At 39.5% G+C, this 24,098-nt stretch overlaps 1 protein-coding gene and 1 long non-coding RNA gene across 12 annotated transcripts in view; one reads left to right on the forward strand and one right to left on the reverse strand.

Moving 5' to 3' along the window:
- tncb (tenascin Cb) overlaps nt 1-24,098 on the forward strand; it is a 330,609-nt gene that overhangs the window by 48,519 nt on the left and 257,992 nt on the right. The gene's annotated exons all lie outside the window — the stretch shown is intronic.
- LOC122564763 lies at nt 1,678-12,921 on the reverse strand. Its single transcript, XR_006315993.1, has 3 exons — nt 12,846-12,921; nt 11,415-11,665; nt 1,678-3,404 (listed from the first exon to the last, which is right to left on the reverse strand). It is a non-coding gene; the product is annotated as an uncharacterized LOC122564763 (long non-coding RNA).

Raw genomic sequence — 24,098 nt, forward strand, 5'->3', positions numbered from 1 at the left:
GATGAATTAATTAGGTATATTATTCACACTTGCAGGCTTGGAAATATCACTTAACATCCAATGAACATGTTATTTTTACTTATCCATTTTCTCCATTCTGTATCACCTTCGCTTCAGTCAAAACATACCTTGAATCATTTCCTTTCTCATTGCTGAATCTCTTTCTTGGCTTTCTCCCATTATAACCTTTTCTTTATGACAAAGTATGCTTATTAAAGAGCTCATGTTTGCTTATATATTATTTTGTCCATCATCAAACTCCACACCGTTCTATTAACACCATCCCACATGGGCTCAGCCCACGTTTTTAAAAAATCCTTAAATACCTTTAGTTACATGTTATTGCATGGGAAACTGAATATCCATATTGTTGAAACTTATTGCCTCAAACATCTGTTTCTACTCTTGCTGCTGTCTTCCCTCCTTTGACCTCAATCCAACTCAGTGTCTGCATACACATTATAGGCTGCACTGCTGTGGGAGAAATGCACTGAATACCAGAACTGCACTCTGTAACCATATCCTGAGGCTGAGGGGTGACCTTATAGAGGTTTACAAAATTATGAGGGGCACAGATAGGATAAATAGACAAAGTCTTTTCCCTGGGGTCGGGGAGTCCAGAACTAGAGGGCATAGGTTTAGGGTGAGAAGGGAAAGATATAAAAGAGACCTAAGGGGCAATTTTTTCATGCAGAGGGTGGTACATGTATGGAATGAGCTGCCAGAGGATGTGGTGAAGGCTGGTACAATTGCAACATTTAAGAGGCATTTGGATGGGTATATGAATAGGAAGGGTTTGGAGGGATATGGGCTAGGTGCTGGCAGGTGGGACTAGATTGGGTTGGGATATCAGGTCAGCATGGACGGGTTGGACCGAAGGGTCCGTTTCTATGCTGTACATTCCTCTGTCTCTATATCCAATAACCTTCCTCACCTAAGAATGACTGCCCCAAACGAAGGCAATAAGAAGACAAAGCACAATTATCACCTTTAGAAAATTTGAAGGTAAATATAAAGGATTCTATTCCTTGCTCTAGCAAGCCATCAGCTTAAGAATAATGTATTATTTGTCCTGATACATTGAATTTTATTATATAGCTAACCTTTAATTGTTTTATGTGTCAAAAATAATATTGCAGTGTTATGGGAAGAAGTCTCCTACAAAAAAAAATAAGAGATGGATTTATGGGTTAGTTGGTGATATAGTATACAACAACTAGCAAATTGAATTAGACTATTTACAACATCATGTACCAGTACATGGAGATGGGTCAGACTGCTACCAGCAGTCTTGAAATTCTCACAGTAGCCCTAACAGAAAAGGAGCATTTATGTTGCTTTAACATGCAAGGAGCAGTGCCATATACTTAACAAAAATATTTTTACAAGTTTAAAAGAAAACACTTTGGACAATTCACATAAAACGTGAAGCAATTGAATTGTGTCAAATCCAGTGATGTTATACAAGCTTGCAACTTGGCCTTTATCTTGCAATTGTAAAGTACTCTTAAATAATTGAGATTTGCTTTGAAGTAGCTTAATAACAATACATTTAGCTTGAAACAAACTCAACAATTAATACTTCTTTCCAAATGGTCTGTTAGATAGGATATCAGATTTAGATCTAACATTATTTACCTTTTAGTTCTGTTGCTAACTGAACTTTGGGGTGTAATTGCTAAAATCTGCTGATTTGATGATCATTGCTTCAAAAGGTAAAATGGTACTGTGCTCCTACCAAAGAGTAGGCAGAGATGAAACATTTAACTATGTTAAAGCACTAGTTTTGAGTGCCACCTATGTTGAAGACACCAGACTTTCTGTGTGAGTAAGAAAAAGGCTGAGGTGTTTAGAAGTTTCAGCCTAGGCCCGTTTAAATTGTTTGATAGAAGTACAATACCATTTTAGCCTCCTAAATCAACGATGATCAACTCAGCAAATATGAGAAATTAAGACATGAAACTCAGTTAGCATCAATGACAGTATTTATTGCACCACAGCAAGTGACAGACTTTGGTCTTTTGTCACTCCATCGGACCAGCTTCATGAACGGCCATGTTGATTCTATTTGTAGCATTTAAATATTCTACTCACATTCTTGAATCTTTATTCATTGTGGTTGTTATGTTCTCTCAGCCAAGTATGTTTTAAAGCTTACCAAGGCGCACCACAGAGAAATTTGGAATGGTTATGTTTGGAAATTAATGTAGGTTGTAACCTCTATGCCGTTGGTTATAAGATCAATGTCCTCTTTTCTAATTACATTTGAGTGTTATCATGTAACACATATTCCAGAAATTATATTTAAACATGGTCTAATGTTGTAATAGTTGTTTTTACAAGATTCAGGAGAGAGGTCTGACATCATTCCATAAGCTTCATTATTTTGAAAACCTCTAATCCACGTGGGTAGCAAAAAGCTCAGAATGAAAACTATTTGAGAAATAAGGAGTAGGGGCTTCAAATTGTTGCCCAGTAGATTTGTATCTTTTTCACATAGAGTGAATTTTATTAATGGAATTTGAGTGTGATATTTCATATTAAAAAATCTGGATGTGATTAAATGTAGATTACTTCCATTAAAAACAAATTGATATGAATTTTCTGCGAATGATTTTATGCAAAAAATTGCAGTGTATGAGTTCCTTTTATAATCCCCTCACAACTGCAATAACAGATTCACTTTAGTAAAGATTATTTTATATTGCTTTGAATATATAGTAAGTAGATTTTGTTCATTTAAGTGCTTTATGCAGCTTCCATGGTGATCTCTTCATTGTACTCTTGGAATTTGTGAGCAATGACATGTCAGAATAAAAGACATACTGACTAGTATGGACTCCTGAGATGACCAGAAGTGATAACGACCACAAAGTCACGGATTATGAAGTTTTAGAGCCTCTGGACAAAATCAGTTAATCAACTTAGTCAAAACAAACTGGAAATATCAGCAGACAGTCTGTGCAGTTAATTTCAATTCAGCCATACAGGTTGACTGCCACTTCAGTAAATGTTAAACCTTAGCAAATATTTTCACTTAAGAAGTGTTACCGGGGATTTCAGAGGTTATCAATGAACTACAGTTTGAAGCAGTTTCCTGTACAGAGAGAGAGAATTTGTGAGTTGTTGAGCAAGTGAGAATCTTGAAGCCTAATGGCTTCTTTTTTGGTAAAGCTTGAGAATTATTGTTCGCTTTGTACTTCAATCTTTAGTTAAAACTCATGAGACATTATAGATTAAAGATCAGATATGATTGTGTTCTTCCTGGAAAATAACCTTTGGTCTGTAGGTCTTGCTCCATTTTGTGCAAAACATGTTGAATTCAGATGAGGAAATGATATTTGTAGCAGTTCAGTTTTGGCCCCTTGTCATGATATTCTTCTTCACCCTTCATTATAAACCTGCTTTAAAAAAAATACACATATACAATGAGATAATCAGTGACTAATATCATTGTTCAGTACCACAATCAAAAATATTTGCTTTTATTATTTTTCAAAATTCAATTACACTTTGTTTTGCTACATCTGTGGTGTGTACAAGATTAATACAAGTGAGGAACGAAGAAGGGAAGCTCTGTGCTTCACCTACACAGTTTAGTTGTGCTAAAGTAACCTCAGTCTTGTTTTTTAAATCTGTGTTAGAATATTCTGTGCCACAATGTGCTACAATATTGAAACATAATTACACAAAAGTACAAAATGTTATCTTTCATAGTTCAAAAGCTTGCAAAAATGAAAATGTAAATTAGTGATTGGATATTGATAAACTTTTCTTTTTAAACCAATTTTACACCTCCCCTTTCCAAAAGGTTAAAGATTACCACGTTATAGTCCAACCTGGTGTTGTGTGATTTTTAACTTTTCCACCCCAGTCCAACACTAGCACCTCCTCATTATGGTTTCCAAAGGGTACATTTATTGGGATCTGGTACCACCACTGTTTGTGTGTGAATATTAAAAATTGCCTACAACTAGTGGGAAAAGTAATGTGGCTTTTTTAAAAAAATTCATGTGGGATGTGGACATCACTCGGGGACCAGCATTTATTGCCCATCCCTGGTTGCCCTTGAGAAGGTGGTGGTGAGCTGCTTTCTTGAACCACTGCAATCCACCTGCTGTGGGTTGACCCACAATGCTGTTAGGGAGGGAATTCCAGGATTTTGATCCAGTGACAGTGAAGAAACAGCAATATATTTCCAAGTCAGGATGGTAAGTGGCTTTTGGAAGGGAACCTGTAGGTTGTGGTGGTCCTGCGTATCTGTTGCCCTTATCCTTCGAGATGGAAGTGGTCACAAGTTTGGTAGATGCCATCTGAGAATCTTTGCAGTGCATCTTACAGATTGTATACACTGCTGCGACTATGTATTGGTGGTGGAGGGAGTGGATGTTTGTGAACGTGGTTTATCAGGGATGGTGCTGTTAAATTGCCTACAAATTCATCTGGGCAAGAAATAATGCAAATGTAACTACTTGATAGAAATTGCTGACTAATTAAAAATGCAGGTTTTTTAATGCCTGCATTTATGCTTCTGCATCCCTGATCATGCCTTTCAGCTCAGCAAGGACACTGTTAATCATAAAAATATTCATGCTTCTATTTTCTATTCCCTTAGTTCAAATACCCTTTCCTCTATTTATCTTGCAGCACAAAATCCAATTTGCCCTATTTCTTTCCGTACAATTCCTGTTGTTACTTTAAAATGATAGAGAATCTCATTGAGAGAAGCTATAGACCATCGGAGCTATTAATCACCAATGTCCTAAATGTGCCATTATAAGATGTTATTTTCATAATTTTGCATTTACAGCAATTTGAGGCATAAAAGATTGTCCAACTAAATGGCAAGGAAAACGATCTAATATGGCATGTCAAAAGGTGCCTGCTCCAGTCAATTCTGGGCTAATGAGTGCTGATGTGACTGAGGGGATTGGATCATCGGTGGCCACTCCAACAGCGGATATGAAGGTTGTAAAATAAAACTGCCTCCATTGTTATTTTATCCATTGCACGATGGGACAGAGACCAGACAGGCCTGGCAATGTTCAATTTATGGGCTGTTTTCAGGCTCATTGGAGGCATCCAATCCAAAAAATTATACTCTGGCTTTAACATTCTGCCACATCACCTCCCAACCCACCCCTCACCCAGTGCTACTAAAACCTAGCCCACAGCTTCCTTGCTGGGACCTGACAGCTAGGCAGGATTGCCTTGAAGACAGGCCACCATCTTGGCTCTTCCTGTGGTCACTGTCCAGACCTGGTGCTTTTGGCATGACAGAGCTGCCAGTCAAACAGACCAACCAACAGAAGAAGTCTCACCCTAAAACAATTCAAGCTGCTCCCAGTGTAAAAGGGCTTTTGGGGAAGCCAGCTTCGAGATGGACAAACTGACAATGGATTATCCCTACCCCTATTGCAGGATCATGGATCCAGGAAAACTCTGGTTGTCTTCTACCTCCATAGAAAACAATACTAAACTCAAATTAAATTCCCACCCAGTTTGAGTCTGACTGAGTTCAACCCATTCTGGAGGTGATTAAGAAAGAAAATATACAAGATCCGGATGGTTCAGAAGCAGTCTGTGTAGCACATTCATCCCTTAATCCAGCAATTCGACTTAACAACTTATTACTCCGCATCAGGAAAGAGAGAGAAAATTATCTGAAGGCTTTGCTCTAAAATGTTTCTCACATTTAAGAATCATAAAGCAACACGAGAAACCAAATGCAATAGATCCTCTTTTATCTGACTTAACTAATCATCACCATGTATGGAAGTGAACATGATCCCTTAATTGCTACTAACATTTATGATTTATTGGAATTACCCTACATAAAGGCACCTCGTTAAAAATCACAACCCCAGGTTATAGTCCAACAGGTTTAGTTGGATACATTAGCTTTCGAGGCACTGCCTCTCCTTGAAAGTTAGTGCTTCCAAATAAATCTGTTGCATTATAACCTGGTGTTGTATGATTTTTAATTTTGTCTACCCCACTCGAACACCGGCATCTCCAAATCATAAAGGCACCTCAGAACCCTCAATGTTCTGGCATTCTTTATATAGTGCAATATGTAGAACCATGTAATATTCTTAAAAATGGATGAGTTGAGTTACTCCAGAATGTCTGGTTATATTTAGATCAGAATATTACAACCAAGTACATTGAAGTGCCAGATTATCCCATTGACTTCAATTTTGGTTAAAAGCCGTTGAAATAATCATCTCCAAAAAGGTGCAATCACTTACGCAAACATATTTTAATTAATTAATTCTGTCCTTGTAGTACCAAAATTCTGGAAAGCGCCATCCAACAGATGTCTAGTAATCTTGGTGGTTCATTCCTGTGGTTAGCCAGCACACTCATGGTGGTCAAAGTTCTGAGCAGCAACTAAAGCAGCTATGGAAATCTACTGTGGTTTAGTTCGGTGTATTTCCTAACCCAAACCCTACCTCAAACCCCATTTGAATTTGTTTACGTTAACTGATAACATGAAGTAGAAATCATTGATCTTTGAGTTCATATTAAAATGTCCAGACTTTCATACTGACAGACTGTTTAACGCAAATATTTCTTATAGGCAACAAATAATGCGGAAAATTAGCTGGGTTATCTGTTTGAGCAGCTTATCTGTACATTGTTTGGCAGATTCATCCACAGCTGAGTTCAATTTAATCATGAGCAAATTAGGAAAGCATGAGGAGTGTTAAGCAAGCAGTTAACGTCATCTTTCTGAAAGCTATTCTATTGATGTTACATTTAACAGAAAGATAACCTAACAAATACCACCATAGTTGAATTGTCCTTAGGCATTATGACAGCTATAAGAAATTGAAGATGATGAAACAGATCCCTTGTGATCAAAGTTTGGGTGAAGATTTGTAGCTCGGGTGCTCATTGTTGTGGTTCTGTTCGCCGAGCTGGAAATCTTTGTTGCAAACGTTTCGTCCCCTGTCTAGGTGACATCCTCAGTGCTTGGGAGCTTCCTGTGAAACGCTTCTGTGGTGTTTCCTCTGGCATTTATAGTGACCTGTCCCTGCCGCTTCCGGTTGTCAGTTTCAGCTGTCCGCTGTAGTGGCTGGTATATTGGGTCCAGGTCGATGTGTTTGTTGATGGAGTTTGTGGATGAGTGCCATGCTTCTAGGAATTCCCTGGCTGTTCTTTGTTTGGCTTGCCCTATAATGGTAGTTGATGTTCATGGATGCGGATCGTTATCCCCTGTCTAGGTGACATCCTCAGTGCTTGGGAGTCTCCTGTGAAGCGCTTCTGTGGTGTTTCCTCCGGCATTCACCAGAACTAGACAGGGAACGAAACGTTTGCAACAAAAATTTCCAGCTCGGCGAACAAAACCACAAGATCCCTTGTGAATTATTAGATTTTCATATATTTTGTCTCTAAAGTGATGACACTTTGTATTATATTTCACTTCCATTTTTCTGCTGTTTCCCATTTCAACAGACACTAGTAGACTAAACCCAATCTGCTAAACTGTTGATAGATCTTACAAACATGGGTTGAAAACATTGATTGTCATTTTCACATTTTACTCCTTTCCCTTCACTTCACTTTTCAATAGGGTGGCTGAGATTGGAGACTTGCCATGATGTAGAGTCATGAGTAGACCAGAGATTGCATTCTGTTTTAACGACACCATGTACGTCCACATAGATGGCGTTGCCATGGGATCATTGCTAGCTCAGCTCTTGCAAACATATTTATTCGATTCAATGAGACACGTGCCTTCAATAGAATCACTCCTAATCTCGGCAAACTACAGACAGTTGTGAACACAGCCCAGTACATCACTCAAACCAACCTTCCATCCATCCATTGACTCCATCTACACTTCTCACTGCCACGGAAAGATAGCCAACATCAAAGACCACCCTCGCGCCCCCCACCCCCCCAAAACCAGTTATAATCTCTTCCGACCTCTTCTATCAGGCAGAATATATAAAAGCTTAAAGATGTGTATCAACAGGTTCAAGAACAGCTTCTTCCCTGCTGTTATTAGGCTTCAGAATGAACCTCTCAAATTTTAAATCTAATATTGATCTTGCTTTTTGTGCACCTTCTTTGCAGCAGTATTTTGGTATTCCTCGCTCGGTTCAATAATCCTACGATCTTTGCATGTTACAATTTGTCTGTACTGCACAGAAAATAAAACTTCTTGCTGTACTTAGATACATGTGACAATCAATCAACTCAAATCTTACCCCTTTCATTTTCTGATGTGCATATAATATATTTACTTTTTTTGAACCTGCGGCTGCAAGAGTTTCCTTTCATGTACTAATATACTCCATTCTGCACTCAAAATAATATTTTGAAATGGAACTGTCAAATGAGCTCCCTTTCCTCAATTTCCTAATTGAGTGACAAACTTACCTTCACCGGTCAATTACATGATGTGAGCCCAAATACACACAGACTCAGTAGGTCATGAGGACAAACCCTGATGTATATATCACCAGGCAGCTCATTGATCTCACACAAGTCCAGCAAATGTTATTTGAACTTGCCCTGATTACCCTGTAAATCCTCTCAAATGTTTGAACAACAGCTGAAGTTGGCAGTAGCAACATGAGGAAAGTTTACCAGTAAAAGGATGCTGCCTCCAGGACAACAAAATTCTATCACTCAAATGAATAATATGGTATATGAATTTCATTGTTGTGATGTTGCTAGGTGAGTAGGTCATATATGTCAAAAACTAATGGATTCCATTAAACAGCATGTCTCTTCAGCCCTTGGCAACAAACAAGGTACTGGCCATATCTAACTTGCAAACCTTGCAAGACAGTGTTCAATGTTAGATGTGATTAGCAATTCGGTAGTATTTGCTAGATAACTCTGAGTGTATGAGTAATTATGCTATAACTAATTTAGACTTATTTGTGAGGATTACAGTGTGGTGAACTTACATGTACTCAAAGCTACACATATTAATACTCAGAGCCCTGCTCTTTACAAACAGAAAGAACAAATTCACAAACTATGTCTGCCTTAACTCAGCAAATTAAATGACAGCCATCTGCTGTTTATTTCCCAAGGCAGTGCCCTGATCAATCATAGACAAACTGCCTGTTTGTTTTACACCCTGGCTATTAACTGTCAATCATCATTAATTGATGCAATCTCCATGGTAACCTCCCTCTACCTTTCAGAGTTCACTTGCCAACCAAACACCTGTTACAGTACAGATCTTGATATTCCCATCAATTTGGTATTCTTGCAAACTATCCTGCTGAATACATGGTGAAAAACTACTTTCCTGGGTTTTTCTTAGCTGGAGTCAAGTTTTGATGTAGCAAATAAACACATATGTATTCTAACTGTAGAAACAAAACCACATCTGTATGACATTTTAGACAATTTCAGGATTGCATGCAGAATAAGACAACCCAACTGATTGGCACCCACATTGGCACCTTCAATATTCACTGCCTTCACCATTGACATACAATGGTAGCAATGTGTACCATCTATATGATCATACAGTACAGTAAAGGTCCTTCAGGCAATCAAGTCTCTACCAAAATATACTATACCTGCACAAATCCCACTTTCCTTCCCTTGGTCATTAACCTTGAATGTTATGAGACTTCAAGTGGTCATCCAATTATTTTACAAAGGTTGTGAGGCTTCCTGCCTACAATCCCTGGCGGTGCATTCCAGGTGCCCACTTTCAGTAAAAAAAAAAAGTTTTTCACCTTGAACTGCAGAAACTCAATGCCATTTGAAAGCACCCCCCCACCACCACCACCACAACACGTAACCTCTACCACCAAGAAACACAAGAGCAGGAGATACATGGAAATCCCACCAACTGCCAAGTTCCTCTCTAAAACAAACTCCCTCCCTAATACCATTCTAGATGTCCCAACATCACAGACTGCATCGATTCAAGAAGGCAACTCACCAACATCTTCTCAAGATGAATTATAGATGGGCAATAAGTTTTGGTGTTACCAGTATTGCCTATTTTATGTGAAATAATGTTCAACAAAGGATTTCTGAAAATGATCTACAGTGAACGTACGTTGTAATGTAGTTGCTATTGTAATACAGGCTGCATGTTGGCCAAACTCCCAAAATGATGAGAAAACCTGTTTTTATTAGGGATACAGGATAAAATTACTTTTTGAAATGCCATTTATAGCATTTGGTCATAATACATAATAAAAATGTTTCCAGAAATTACAGTTTTATGATTATGGTGTGGTGTTCACTGTGGTTCAGTTGGTAGTATTCTTGACTATGTTCATATGGTGGTGTGTACTTAAGTACCATTCCATGTCATGAACACAAAAGATTAGTTTCAGTGCAATAGTCAGAAGTGTTGCACTGTCAAAGATGACATATTTTTGGATGGGAAGTTAAACTAAGGCCCCATTCTCCCTCTTAAGGTAGATGTAAAATATTACATACCTCTATTTCAAAAAATAACAGGAGTTAACCCTAGTAGCTTGGCTAATAGTTATCTTTCAATCACAACAACTGAAGATTTGGATTTTCCAGTGGCCAAACAGTTTTCATTTCAGCACATATGTGTGTTGAGCATAGGGACCCCACAGAATCTCCATCCAGAAGGAATTATGCAGGAAATTAACCTTTCCTCTGAGCCATTCCTCTGCATGTAGAATTTTCTGAAAGATCTTCATTTAAATTGAAGACTTCCAAGGTTTCTGCTGAAGTTAAGTGTTACTCAGGAAAGATTAGGCTGTTAATAAACTCTTGTGTATATGTTTAACAGACTTCGTACTTAACTCACACAGCCTTACCAAGTTCACCTCCACTGGGCCCAACACTACCCTCTGGGATCCAAATACCTTCCACAAACTCAAACATCCCATGGCTACCAACACACTCTTCCTCCAACGTTGCACCTGGCCCCATCTTTGTACCTACCAACCACAACAAACCTCCTTCTACTGCTACATTCAAACCACGATCCCCTCCCCTCACTGCCATTGCCAGCAGCACCCAAACTCTAAACATGCCACCTAACACCTCCAGACCTGACCCCTGACACCACCCTCCTTACTGCTACTCCACTGTTCTCTCACTCACTCACTCACATACATGACCCTAGCTCCTACACTCACCCTGACCTACCGTAAACATTGCATCTCTTTTGTCACCTTGTACCTTGGTACCCTACCCACTTTGCACCCTTCTCCCTCCCTACTACATCTGACACATCTGACGCTCACCCCATCACTAGCTGGCACCCCTCTTGCCTAGCAAATGGTCCCATACTTATCTGGCACTTTAACCAGCCGGCACAATACTTAACTCACATCCCAGCATCCTATGCACATGTACCCTCCTCACCTGGCATCCTCTCCCCTACTCATTTGGTACCCTACCCTTAGCATCTTAACATCACACTTCCCTTATGTCCTTACCTGTCGGCAGCTGTCAAAGTGCCTTCAGGACCTTTCAGAATACAGCAGCTGATTGCTGTGAAAGTTGGGGGGGCTGGGGTTTGTAGATTGTCATCCTCTGATTGTTTTGTGCTGTGAAGGAACATCAAATTGGAAGTATGCTTCTGCATTCTTGAGGAAGACCTGAGCAGAATCTTGTCTTGGAAATGCAGAGCTCCCTTTCTTCATAAGCAAGAGTAGGAGCACAGTGACAATCTGCAGAAAACTGATTTCTGAGGACAAACAATGCCACAGTCATAGAATCATACAACACAGAAATAGTCCTTTCCATCCAATCAGTCCACATCAACCATGTCTCCAAACTAAACTAATCCCACCTGCCTGCCTTTGGCCCATATTCCTCCAAACCGTCCCTGTTCATGAATTTATCCAAATGGCTTTTAAGCATCATAACTGTATCTGCATCCATCACTTTCTCTGCAAGTTCATTTCACACATTGACCACTCTCTGTATTAATAAAAAGTTACCACTCATGTCCTCCTTAAATCTTTCTCCTCTAACCATAAAAATATGTTATTCACCTTATCTATGCCCCTCGTGATTTTATAAACCACAATTAAGGTCACCCCTCAACCATCTATGCTCCAATAAAAAAAGTCACAGCATTTCTAGTCTATTTTTATACTTCAATCCCTCCAATCCCAGCAACATCCTGGTAAATGTTTTCTGAAACCTCTGTGGTTTAATAATATTCTTCCTATAAACAGGGCAACCAGAACTGCACACAATGCTCCAGGGGAGGCCTCACCAATGTCCCAACTAACCTCAAAATGATGTCCCAACTCCTATACTCAAGTCTGAACAGTAAAGGCAACTGTATTGTTTACTGTATCACATCTCCATGCCACTGGACCCCTTTGGCTATAAATTCAGTGAGCATGATCTTAACTTCCACAATGACCTGATGAAGGAGCCATACTTCAAAAGCTGGTGCTTCCAAATAAACCTGTTGGATTATAACCTGGTGATGTGTGATTTTTAACTTTATCCACCCCAGTTCAACACTGGCACCTCCAAGTCATGGCAAGTGTACTAAACACCTTCTTAACCACTCTGTCTACCTGTGAAGCAAATTTCAAAGAATTATGTATCCGGACCCTCAGGTCCCTCTGTCCTACAACACTACCCAGGGTCCGATCATTAATTGTACAAGTCCTGTCCTTGTTTGTATTACCAAATTCAATACCTCACATTTAATCAAATTAAACTCCATCTGCCACTCCTGAGCCCATTGACCCAATTAATCAAGATCTCTTTGTAATCGTACATAACCTTTGTCACTATGTACTATAACAACCAATTTTGAAGTCATTTGCAAACTTACTAACCATACATCCTATATTTTTATGCAAATTATTTCTATAAATGACAAACAAAAGTGGATCCAGTACCGATCGCTGTGGAAAACAGCTTGTCACAGGCCTCTATTGCAAAAAGCAATTATAATCATCATCATCATCATAAACCACCATCACCAGCTCTGTCTCCTCCCATAAAGTCAATTTTGTATCCAATTAGCAAGCTCACCCTGCATCCAATCTGATCTAACTTTACTAATTAGTTTACCATGTGGGACCTTGTCAATGGTTTTACCCTACTTAATTGGCTGTGAAGCACTTTGGGATGTAGAGGTGTATATCTTTTTGTCAGAATAATCCTGGTCCTTAAATTTGTAAAGATTTTCACTTTCCAGATACAACATTCTTTATTTTATGAGTGAACTTTTTATGTTTCAGTCTTGTTTTCTACTGAAAGAAGCATTGGTATGAAAATGTCTGGGCCTTAAATTTTTTTGAATGATGGCAATTTGCAACCTTAGTTCCATTCATGATTTAGTTCCAAAGTTTCAGGTCAAATGTATATAACTTGACTTACTTTTGGTGAGACACAGCTGAATAGGCTGCAGTAATAGATGAATCCCTGGTTATTTTCACATAAAAAGAGTTGAAGTATAATTGAAATACATTCATTTGAAAAGCAATTTGACACTGCCATTTACACAAAGATTGGCAATTTAAAGTCATTTAAAATCACAGCCGCTCCTACTGGGTAGCAATCCCATCCAGCTGAACAAACAGGAACTGCAGTGGTTAACATAACAAATGTTGTGACTAACACTCCATTAACAATTGCTGCTACTATTCAACATAAGAAAAGTCAGAAGTCCTAATGTCTAATTCAGTCGGAAAAATGTTTGCAGGTTATTTTTCACATAGTTGACAAGAAGCAGGTTTAATTGCATATGCTTAAGAAAAAATAGTTCTGTAAATGAACCTGAAATAAGGGCATTTGGGCTGAATTCCGAATAATGCTGTGTGTGTCCATTTGGATTGCACAGTCCTGGGACTTCCTTATCAACAGCTCCATCGTTTCTCCTTTTGAAACGCCTGGAGAATTTTTAAACCACTTTAATCACCCTTTTGCCCTCATTTAGCAGAACCCATGAAAAGTAATATTCACGCCAGAGCGCAGGGCAGAAATTAAACACTGCCAGTATTATAAGCTGTCAGGAGATTTAAAAGTGAAAAACAGTGATAAGTTAAATCTGGACTGAATAAATCACTTCTTTTTGAACTTTATAGTTGTCGAAATTTGTGAATTACATCACCAATAATTGACAGGCTTTTCTTTGAGTGCAAGTAATCAGTTTAACTGTGTACCCTGTTTTTAAGGTTACAGGTCTGCTAGTTAGCTGAAACAAAACTTTATTTTTAATCCTTATTTAGTGCAAGAGATAACCTTGCTCTAAGGATTCTAAGAATCCCCCAACTCATTTCTGCTATTCCCCTACTACCAATCATCTCAGTGTCAACAGTAACTTGTCCTGATGAAACTTAGCACACCATGTTCCTGAAGGTCTAGCTTCTGCCAGTAGAATTATCTGGTGCTGAAAAAAATGGTATTTTTCTCTTCACTGAAAATATGATTGAGTCAGGACAGGTTGTGTTCCATTTCACTGCACGGTCAGACCTGATTCCATCTAGGAACAAAATGGCTGGGACCCTGCCTGGATGTTTCCTGGGTTTTGCTTGACAGCAGGATTAAGTCACATTTTGTTACATGAGAACAAAGCTAAAGTTTGTGTTTTGACTGGAAATAGATTGGGATCAGGTTCAATCTGGGACCAGACCCAGGTCTGTTCTGGTTTCACAGCAAGATTAAATCGGTCATGACATCTGGTAAGGTGTCTGCACCAGTAGAATGGCACCCATTGCAATTTTGTCAATATCACCATCTATGTCCCCTCCCCGCAAATTAAATGTTTTTACCTCGGCAGACCTTGAATTTAATGTCTGGTTTGGGCATGTGATGCAGTCTAGGAGCAACGTTTCATTGATAAACTTTGCTTTATATCACCATCAGTTGCAACCAGTATGCATTAATTCCCAAACCCTCCCTCCAGTATGTGCATTTTCCACCCACTGAGATTAAAGCCAGGATAAAAACAATGAAATGCAAATACATTTTTGCATCAACCATCCCTCCATTTTACAATGTCTTGAGATGAATTGACAGAAAATCACAATCTCAACAATGGAATTTCAATTCCTATAAATGTCTTTGCATCATGTTTCTTCTCTGGATTTCATTGTACCTCTTATTTCATCAATTAATAATATTTTACAGACCCCATCAATCGGGCTCCAGAACCAATTTAAATTCTCATATTAATTATACTGAATGACCCAAAACTGCCCACCTATGGAAGTGATCTCCATTTCAGCCTCCTCCTGAACTCCCAGTGTTGAAAATTCCAGTCTTCAGTCAATTTATTTCACTCTACATGATATCAAGAAATGGCTAGAGGAAATGGATACTGCAAAGGTTATAGTCTCTGACAACATTCTGGCAATAGTACTGAAAACCCGTGCTCCAGAACTTGCAGCACCCCTAGCCAAGCTATTCCAATACAGCTACAACACTGGCATCTACCTAACATTGTGGAAAATTGCCCAAGCATGTCCTGTACACAAAACAGGGCAAATCTCACTGGGCCAATTGCTGCCCCATCAATCCACATTTATCAAGGGAGATGAAGGCCTTGTGGTATTATCGCCAGACTGTCAGTCCAATGATCCAAGTAATGTTCTGGGGATCCTGGTTCAAATCCCGCCATTGCAGATACTGGTATTTGAATTCAATAAAAATCTGAAAGTAAGAGTCTGATGATGACCGCAAAACCATTGTCGATTATCAGGAAAACCCATCTGGTTCACTACTGTCCTTTAGGAAAGGAAATTGCCATCTTTACTCCATCTGAACTACACGCGAGTTCCCAACCCTCTGGGCAATTGGGAATGGGCAATAAATGCTGCCTAGCCAATGATGTCCTCACCTGTGAATGAATGAAAATTGTCATAAAATGATGGAAGTTTTCAATGCCAGTACTATCAAGTAATACTTGTGCAGCAGTAAGTTGCTCACAAACATTCAGTTTGATTCCTGCTAGTATCATTTAGTTCCAGACTTCATTGAATTCTTAGCTCAATTATGAACAAGAGAACTGAATTCCAGATATGACGTGAGAATGACTGCCGTTGACATTAAAGCAGCATTTGACTGAGTGCGGGATTAAGAAGCCCTCACATATTTTGAGTCAATGGGAATCAGGGGTAATTCCTCCAATGGTTGGAGTCATACTTAGCACAAAAGCATGATAGTTGAGGTTGTTGGAAATCAATCATTTCACCTCTAGGATATCTCTGCAGGAGTTCCTCAGGATAATGTCTTAGGTCCAGCCATCTTCAGCTGCTCCATCAATGACCTTCCCTCCATCATAAGCTCTGATGTATGGTTGGTAACTGATGACTGCATAATGTTAAACACCATTCGCAACTCTTCAGATACTGAAGCAGTCCAAATCAAAATATTTCAAGACCCGAACAATATTCAAGCTTGAACTGAGAAGTGCGAGACTCTGACCATTGTTAACAAGAGAGAATTTAACCAGCATTCATAAAGCCGCAGAGTCAAAGAGAGGTACAGCTTAGAAACAGATCCTTCGGTCCAACTCATCCATACTGACCAAATATACTAAATTAATCAAATCCCATTTATCTGCACTTGGCCCTTATCTCTCTAAACCCTTCCTATTCATACATCCATGCAAATGCCTTTAAAATGTTGTACCAGTCTCCACTACGTTCTCTGGCAACTCATTCCATACACACTGTATATTCCATTCCCTCTATGTGAAAACATTGTCCCTTAGGTCCCTTTTAAATCTTTCCCCTCTCACCCTAAACCTATGACCTCTAGTTCCAGGGAAAAGTTTAAATTCATTGGCATTATTATTGCTAAATTCCCTACTATCAATATCTTGAGATTTTCCATTAACCAGAAACTGAACTGGACCTGCTATATAAGTACAATGGCTACAAGAGCAGATCAGAGGCTAGAAATCCTCCAATAACTAATTCACCATCTGACTCATCAAAGTCTACCCACCATCTCCAAGGTACAAGTCAGAGGTTTGTTGGAATACTCCCCACTTGGATAAGTGCAGCTCCAACAACATTCAAGAGCCAGAGTCTTGTACCATCCATAAAATGCACTACGGAAATTCACAAGGCTCCTTAGACAGCACCTTCCAATTCCATGATGACGACCATCCCAAAGGACAAAAGTGGCAGATACATGAGACCAAGTGGTTTTTGTAGGTTGCAAAAAAAAATTGTTGTGTAAATTAGGTATATAGGACACAAAATGGTGTATTCCTTTAAAAACCTTATTAAATGCATTCAACGATCATAATGAAAGAACATGGAAAATCAAGGCTACATTTACTGATATCTCAGAGCATATGCAATGGCAGCAAAATTGCTGAAATAAGTTGAAATGAAGAAAGATAACTTAAAAATCAATGAAGAGAACAAGTTGTTAAGTAAAGCAGTTTTTAAGTTTTAAAAATCAGCTTTTTATCACATATGCTCATTTCAGAAAAAAGTTATTTATCCAGTTTTTCCCTTATCTGATATGGCTCAATTCAGAGCTATCTATCACATATGCTCATTTCAGAAAAAGTCACAGATAAGCATGAGAATTTATCTTCAGGTAGTTGGTGTCAGCAGAATTCTATCTAAATTTAATATATATGTGAATACTCAACATTAGAGCTCATTGATGTTTTACTCACATATAGGTGATTGTCCCTGTTCCTCAAGTATATAGCTCTTCCTGAACTAAGTGCAAATATGTAGAGAACAGAAACTAGTGCATCAGCCAGACTGGTCCATCTCAACAGGAACCTTCCCCATCCCACGTCATCCAATCCCATATCAGCTTTATTTTCAACTTCTTTCTCTCTCATTTATTTATCTAGTTTTTCCTTTATTTGATGTGGCTCAATTCATAGCACTCTCTTCTTAGAATCAGACCATTATGAATCCAAGTACCATTCTAAGACTTGCGCACAAAATTCTCAGCTGATTTTGTCCAGTGCAGCACCGAGGGACACTGCCAGGGGCAATGTCTTTGAAATGAGTCATAAAAAATAGGGTCCATCTGCTCTTTCAAATGGATGCAAATAATCCCATGACTCTACTTCAAAGGAGAGTAGGGGAGTTATTCCTGATGTCATCGGCAATATTTGCATCTCAATCAAAATCATTAGGGGATGTAGTTATTATCATATTGCGGGTTGTGTGAGGTTCCTGTATGATAATTGACATTGTACTTCCAACTTTGAAACAATGACAACCTCCAGTCAAAACACAAGGGGAAAATGAGGGAATCTGTTCCCACATTCCTTTTAATAGCCTGCAAAGTTCACTCCTGGGGCAACCAGTAAGAGAAAGCTCACCAACATGAATAGAATGGAGGCAAACAGTCAGGAAGTCTAATTACAGGATTGAGCAGGAGAGGAGCAAAGGGCTGGGGCTAGGAACAGATGAAAGAGGTTCAGAAGCAGTGGTCCTTGACCCAAGACACTCAAACTCCAGGACCAGGAGCCGGCTGCCATTATGCCAAGATCAAGAGGGTAAGACAGCTTTATTGGATGGCACTAACAAGGGGAGTAGAGATGTGTTTTTGTTGACCTGAACTGTTGACTGGGTCTTGGGTGTTGCAGGCAAGTGGAAGACTGCCAAGGAGTTTAAGGGAACACAAGCAGGCAGTAAGGTGGTAGGAGAGAGAGGGAAGTAGAAGGTTTGAGAAAGAGACATTGAGGCTGCAAGGTGAGGAAGTGGCAAGGCAAGCTAAAAAGAAGAATCACTTTCAAACTTGTCAACAATGGAACACCCAGCTAACAAGGAGGTATGGAAAACTTGAAATCGCTGAGGTAGCAAATTACTTGAAAATGAATGTGATTACTTTGCCTTCATGTTTAAGAGCTATTAGGGGAAACTATGTTGGACGCTATTGTAAGAGACATTACTAACAGGACTAGCCAGAGTAAATGCAGGAAGAATGTTCACAACCAGGCGTCACAGTCTAAGGATTTGGAATAGGTTATTTAGGACTGCGATGAGGAGAAATTTTTTCACCCAGAAAGTGGCGAGCCTGTGGAATTCTCTTCCAAAGGAAGTGGTTGGAGATAAAACATTAAATGCTTTCAAGAAGGAAATAGATCGAAAGAGATTAAAGGTATGAGACAAAAGTGGGAATAGGTCACGGAGCTGGATGATCAGTTCTAATCATATTAAATGGTAAAGCAGGTTTGAGGGGCTGAATAGCTTTCTTCTGTTCCTTTTTTCTCTGTTTCTATCATCAACACTACCAGTTGTTAGTTTTAAATCTGAATTTGAGATTTAAGGTGCAGAAAAAAAGGGGAGTAACTGCCTAATTAAATATTTCAGTATTGAGCATTTATGATAGAAACACATTAGTTCTGATGTCAGAAGTCTGCAGAAGGTGTCATAGGGTGAAGGAGTTTTGTGTGCAGATATAAGTGCCTGTTTTTTCAATTGAGCAAGGAGATGAGGGAGATCTTTTTTCTCTCTTCACCCAACTTGCAAGCTTTAGGAAGTCTCCTGTTGATTAACCCACTTTCCATGTGCAGCAGACATATCTGCACCTTCAGAAGAATAACCAATTCAGTCATCAACATATTTCATTCAGAAGCTTTGAGGGCAATAACTTCAGTCTAAATCCAATCGATTCACAGGACTATAGATTGTATAGACTCTTTCTTCATGGACTCTTATTCCTTCTTATTTGGAGGTGCCGGTGTTGGACTGGGGTGGACAAAGTTAAAAATCACACAACACCAGGTTATAGTCCAACAGCGTTATTTGGAATCACTAGCTTTCGAGGCACTGCCTCTTTGTCAGGTGGTTGTCCACCTGACGATAACCCTGGTATGTATGACAATGGTCCGGTGAGATAGGACACCCAATGTGGTCAGTCAGAGTCAAATGGAAAGATGCACTCTAGAGGCAGGGGCTATCCATGTGAAGACGCTCACGTATTATAAATATTAATGCCACCTCTTTGCTGGGACCTCCACAACTAGTTCCATTGATCTTGATTTATAAACAGGCTCTAGCAGTAATCCTTCAGCCTAAGCTTCCTTCACTACTATCAATAGCCACCACTTCCCAGTAGCTCTGCTGGCACTGGAATGCTGCTAGACTCTGGCATTAAATAGAATAATTGAGAATGGAGAGGTCACAGTGGGGTTGACACTAACACCAATCCAGTGAACTGTCCCATTAGTGCAAACATGCAAATATGCTCATTGTTTGTGGTCAGTGCCCAATTTATATGTTACTGATCTTCCCTGTGAGTGCATGGCTTTGTCTGAACATGTAATAGGTCTTGCTAGAACCTCAGAATTTATGGATGTATGAAACTTGTAATATCATGAATCAGAAAGAGGATAGTTTGAAACTCAAAAGGACATAAAAAAGTTAGTAAATGGGCAGACATTGAGCAGGTGAAGTGTAATGCAGAGAAACACAAAGCAATTCATTTTGATTTAAAGAACATGAGACAATTCTAAAAATGGGGGAAGGAGCAGAGGGGCCTGATTTTATACGTGCATACATCATGGGAGGTGGCAGGACAGGGTGAAGAGAATAGTTACATACTTCATCATGGACTTTATCAATAGACATGTAGGACACAAAAGCATGGAAGTTACATTTAGTCTGCAGATTTGGTCTCAAGTTCTGGGCACTCCAGTTTGGGAAGAATCAAAAGGCTTTAGAGATGGTGTGGAAAAGGTTCACAGGAATGGTTCCAGGAACTACAGTGTTGCAGAAAGATTGGAGAAGGTGGAACTCGTTCCTTGGAAGACAGAAGGTTGGCAGACGATTTGATCAAGGTTTTCAACTTCATGAGGGGTTTGGTCAGAGGATCTGTTCCCACTGGGGTGGAAGGATCAAGACCAGTGGGCATAGATACAAGGTCATTGGAAAAAGAGGCAATGATGACATGAGGACATTTTTAAATGTGATACGCAATTAGCATCTGGAATGCACTGCCTGAGGTTATGGTGAAGGCAGAGCAAATTGAGGCTTTCAATAGGGAATTGGATCATTACCTGAAAAGGAAAGATTTGCAGAGCAATGGAAATAGGACAGGGGAGAAATGCAATGTATTTTTATTCTTCAGAGAGCCAGCATTGACATAACTGGCTGACTAGCCTCCCTTGGAGCTGCAACCATTCTATGACTCTACCTCAGCTTCCTGCTTCAATTTCATGGAGAAAACCCAGTTATGAGCATGTGACAAGAACCAGCTCAAATCTGAAAATCTATCTCTTTCCGGTCATTTTTCCTAATACGAGTAACCTGCTAATAAGTTGACATTATTGTTCCATATCATTGATATTATTACACTGCAAGGGTTGTGCCTCATCCATTCTCAGTTTAGTGTAACTGGGGATAACATGGCCTTAGGGTGGCTAATAGAAGGAGTGTCTCAGTTATACTGATATACTGATATACAGTTATACTGTAAAATGTTAAAGCATCTTTGCTGAACATGAAATCAAGGTGTATTTAGAGCATTTAAGCCTCGCTTTGACTCTGTTATATTGGACCCACTATTGCTTTAACTTAAAAGAAGAAAAAGAATCCCTACAGTGTGGAAACAGGCCATTCAGCCCAAAGAGTCCACACCAACCCTCCAAAGAGCATCCCACACAGACCCATCCCTGCATTTCCCATGGCTAATGCACCTAACATGCACATCCCTGAACACCATGGGTAATTTAGCATGGCCAATCCACATAACTTACAAATTTTACAAATTTTTGGACTGTGCAAGGAAACCACAGCACCCAGCAGAAACCTACATAGACATGGGGAGATCACGCAAACTCCACATAGATAGTGAATCGAGGGTGGATTTGAACCACAAAAACTGAAAAATATCTAATTCCTAGACATCCTTTCAAGGGCCCTATTGTGGTATGGTGATAGTGTCCCTACTCCTGGACCGGAAGGCCTGGATTGAAGTCCCATCTGCTCTAGAGTGTGTAATAACATCTCTGAACAGGTTAATTCGAAACAAAAATAGGTTTAAGTCACTGTAAAATGCAGTCTTCCAACAGTGTTTCTTTTATAAAGAAAATCACAGGATCTGTGGGATTTGGCTGCATGCTCTTTCTCAGGATAATTTTAGATGAAACGACCCTTCAGCCCATTAAATTTCATCTTCATTGAATTACCAACTCTACCAACATTCCCATGATAGTAGCTGTTTCATAAATGAATCCAGTATCCTGGCCTCAATCACTCTTTCTGGAAACTTATTCCAGCTGTAGATTCCTGTCTCTGTGGGTTACTCAGCAACGGAACACTATCTAAGCAGCTTTATCCAAAATGCATTTCTAAAGCAGACTGTAACTCGGCAGCCTGACAAAGACATTCAGACACTTCTTCACGGGGGTCATAAGTTCTGACATGAGAACAGTCTGATCAGACAGATTGTGTTTATCATTGGTCTCAGTCAAAATTGCCTCCTGCCTTATATCAAATTTGTGACCAGATTCTGACAAATTTGGTATTAAGAGTTAGTCCTGGGTTACCCTCATGGGTGATGTTAGGTGCATAAACAGATCCCAGATTTAACTTTTGGCTTGCTTAGCGTTAATTGATACATTTGCTATCTTACACATATATACTAACAACACAAAAATGACTTTAGTGACTCAGTTCAATCTATCTCTTTTGTTTGAAGAGACAAAACTATATACAGCAATATTGGGAGACCAGTTACTATCTCTGGTGGACTGCTCCTGTAATCTGCCCAATGGTTGCATTATTATATGGGGCACATACTGTCTGGGATAAGAACTAAAAAAAAATGGAAGACTTCTGCAAGTCAGGTGGTTGTGTAACACAAAATGAAATTAACATTTTGGTTCAATGAATTTTCCTCAGTTCGTGAATTCTGAAAATGGAAGTGTTAACTCTATCTTGCTCCACAGATGCAACCTGACCTGCTAAGCTTTTACAACTTTTCTTTTGTTTTGATTTCAGATTTCCAGCATCCACAGTATCTCACTTTTCTTCATTCTTCAGCAGTTTTAGAAATACCCCTTACCACAATAAGTATTCACCTCAGTCTGGCCAAAACAGGAATCAGTCTAATTGATTCTCGCTATCTCTAAACTGAGGGACAAAAAATTGGCTACAATGTGCCAAAAGCTGTGTTGCAAAAAACATCAGAGGACTGAATTTCTTGGATTTTCTGCTGTTCCAGAGGTAATCAATGCCCTCCTAATGAAAGGTTTGGTGGCAGGAGGGCATTTAATAATGTCGGAGGATGGCAGATGGGTCCCCATTACCTTCCAGTCACGTCACCCTTGTTTGAGTGGCCTTCTTTTCTCATAAGCAGTTGTTTGTAATTTGACCAATCAATGTCCACTTTAGGCCTTCCATGCCACCACCACTGGTATTAAATTAGTTTTTGGGTGGGATAAAGAGATTGCATTCACTTCAAAGAGAACATGACAAACAAACCCATTCAGTGTAATTTATGGGTTCGTTGGTGGTGGTGGCTGTGCAGGGTGTAGAGGAAAGTGGTTGAGCAGGCAGAGAGGAATCCCTTCCAGTTGCACAGTGCCTGGCTGAGGGACCTGACATGACTGAGGGATTGTGGAGGGATACTAGGTGGAAGCTCACTGAGAGAGAACCCTGTGACCTTACTGATAAATCTCCCTTCCCAGTGAAACCCACTTTGCAAATCCCCTTCTGTCATCAAACACGTGCATGCTGTGATTCAACATCAATCCTCAGCCTTGGGTCAGCATTGCAGTGGGAGCAAAAATTGTCTCCCTGATATGAGCCATTCCACTGAGATCTTGGCTTTTGATGTTCATTGAACTGTTGTCCCTGTTCCCAGAGAAAGGCCCTCTGTGTCCGGTTAATTGCCTGAGTGGAAATTAATAAGCTGCCCTTTCTTAAAAGAAATGACATCGGGATCTTGCCTAAGTAGCCAGTGGGTGAGGTCTGTTCTCCCCACCGCCATTGTTATGATAATAACTTACATTTACACAGTATCTTTAACCTTCTCAAAGTATAACACAAGAAACAAAATTTGACTCAGAGTCACATCAAAATATATTAGGACACATAACTTGATCAAAGAGCTGGGTGTTAAAGACCATTTACAAAGGAAGAGAGCCTGAAAGGTTTGGGGAGGGAATTCAAGCGTTTATGGTCTAGGCACTTGAAAGTAGGGCTGACAGCAAT

Source organism: Chiloscyllium plagiosum, chromosome 30, assembly GCF_004010195.1.
Source record: "Chiloscyllium plagiosum isolate BGI_BamShark_2017 chromosome 30, ASM401019v2, whole genome shotgun sequence".
Lineage (NCBI taxonomy): Eukaryota > Metazoa > Chordata > Chondrichthyes > Orectolobiformes > Hemiscylliidae > Chiloscyllium > Chiloscyllium plagiosum.